General features: G+C 36.0%; 1 pseudogene; it reads left to right on the forward strand.

The window, feature by feature from the left end:
- Nucleotides 1-454: 454 nt before the first annotated feature.
- LOC145266736 (5S ribosomal RNA) lies at nt 455-572 on the forward strand (annotated as a pseudogene).
- Nucleotides 573-2,224: the final 1,652 nt, after the last annotated feature.

Consider the following 2,224-nt stretch of genomic DNA (forward strand, 5'->3'; position numbering starts at 1 on the left):
ATGTAACTGAACGGAAAATAATGGTAATAAAAAAACGCATATTTGCTCTACAACAGTATTGAGCACTTTCTTCAGTTTTTATTAATTACCATTTCTACTAATATATATATATATATATATATATATATATATAATGTGTGTGTGTGTATTTGATTTCTCACTTTCCATTGTAAAAAAAGTAACGACTTGGAGAGAATTAAGATTGTTGAGAAAGATTTTTTTTTTTTTTTTTTTTTTTTTTTTTTTTTTTTTACTTTCAGAGGTAAAAGCTGCAAAGGTGTTGTCGACGTATCTAAATTAAATGGCAAACTTTGATAAATTATTAAAAATACAGACTTGTAAAACCCCATAAAATATCGGTCAACAAAGGGCCCAGACGATTTCCCATCTGAGGGCTGAATATTTGATCGCCATACAATCCCTGACAACGCCAGGTCTCCCTGCTTGTTATATATTATATGGCATAATCACATTGATACACCAGTTCCCATTAGATCATTAAAGTTAAACAACGTTGAGCCTGGTCAGTACTAAAATCGGTGACCATTTGGGAATTCCAGGTGCTGTATGTGCTCTGCTTATCTCGGCATTTGTTTCCAGTCGTCCAGCACTTCTCCTTGCCATTGGAATCGAGTAGTGTTGATTCAAGAGGTATGGTTGGTGATCGCACAACCCTTGCCTCACAACTTCTCGTGCAAGTGGTATCCATTGTCTTTTGAGGCTGAACAGAAGTATCGTGAATATTCATCTAAGCTTAATTTTTACTTTGCTTTAAACTAGTTTAAAATGCTTTTTCTGTTGCAAGACCTGACTAATCGTAAGACATGACTAATTCCTGCTGCTTAATTTGATAGACACTCTCAGTCGTCTGCTTGAGCAAGTTTTTTACCTGTAAAAAAATCTTTTAAGCGTCAATTTTTCCACCCATTTTTTACTTTGTCTATTGTGAAATGTTCATAGCGATTAACATCTGAGCTAATACTATTATGGAGTGTTTCCTTTGTCTGTTATGGAAAGAAACACTGTCTATGGAAATTTCTCTTGACTCTGGGCACATGGAAGGAGAAAAAGTTCGTTGTGGTGGAACAAGTTCTTGCTGGGTTTTTTTTTTTTTTTTTTTTTTTTTTTACAAGGAGGAACCAACTGCTGGGGCTCGATTTTGGTTTGTATAGCCTGGGAAGGAGAAATCTTTCTAGACCGAGGTGATTTTAATTTCTTTGTCCCAATCTAGAACGTCTTTATTTGGGATGCTGAATTTTCCCCACATTAAAGTCTTATTCTGCCCTTGTAGGGAGGCAAGTAAATAGATGCACACATACACTTAGAACTTTCAAAAAGACAAGGCCATCAAGCCAGACATAGTAATATGGAACAAGCCCGAAAGAATTACACCATATTAATGCCGCTCTCCCAAATGACTGGCCTTTTAATAGAGGCGGGGGAAGATAGAATATTAGGACTAAAAAAAATTTTTTTTTTTTTTTTTTTTTTTTTTTTTTTATCCAAAACGACTCTTTGAAAGAACAGAAAATTATTACCGACTGTAATGGAAGCAATTGGTTTAATAAATGCCTTAAATACTTGTAAACAATCTCTGGAAAAGAAAGTTTGTTTCAGGAGTTAGCTCCCTTGATCTCTCAAAACTAAAGATAAAAAACAACTTAATGTTTTTTGGATGATTGATTCTTGACAAACATGTTTATCCAAAAAATTATTCTTTTCTACCTGGCACCAGCTTTATTGCTGTTGGTGCAAGGAATGGTTCTCATAGGTTTTATCTTCTCTCAGAGACGGTTTCAGGCTCTTTGCTTGAAACTCCCCTAGAAGGGAACCCGAACAGAGCTGTTCAAGCATTTTTTTATATGCTAAAGTGCACTTAACCTAGTGTGCTGGTTTCTCTAAACCTCATTTGATCTTGTCTTCCTTCATGAAGAGAAGTTAAAGTATCCTGTCCTTAGTCCTTTTTTTTTGTGTTAAGGTTGATTTGATCGACACTTTTTCAAGGAAACCGATTAAAGTAATAGGTCACTAGAAGTCCCACAACTCATTTTGGAACTTTTCATTTGTCTGGTGACCTTACCAAGGCTTTAGAGTCTATTCTGCACGATTATTTCCATCTTAAATGGAGGGCGGTCCTGGATATGACCTTAAACGATATCCGATGGTGAGGCCCCAGCTTGCAGGCGTTGGGGAGTGTGGAGCCACCCCTTTAATTGCCATTGCT

This window comes from Euprymna scolopes, chromosome 41, assembly GCF_053919585.1.
Source record: "Euprymna scolopes isolate OS-2025 chromosome 41, ASM5391958v1, whole genome shotgun sequence".
NCBI lineage: Eukaryota > Metazoa > Mollusca > Cephalopoda > Sepiida > Sepiolidae > Euprymna > Euprymna scolopes.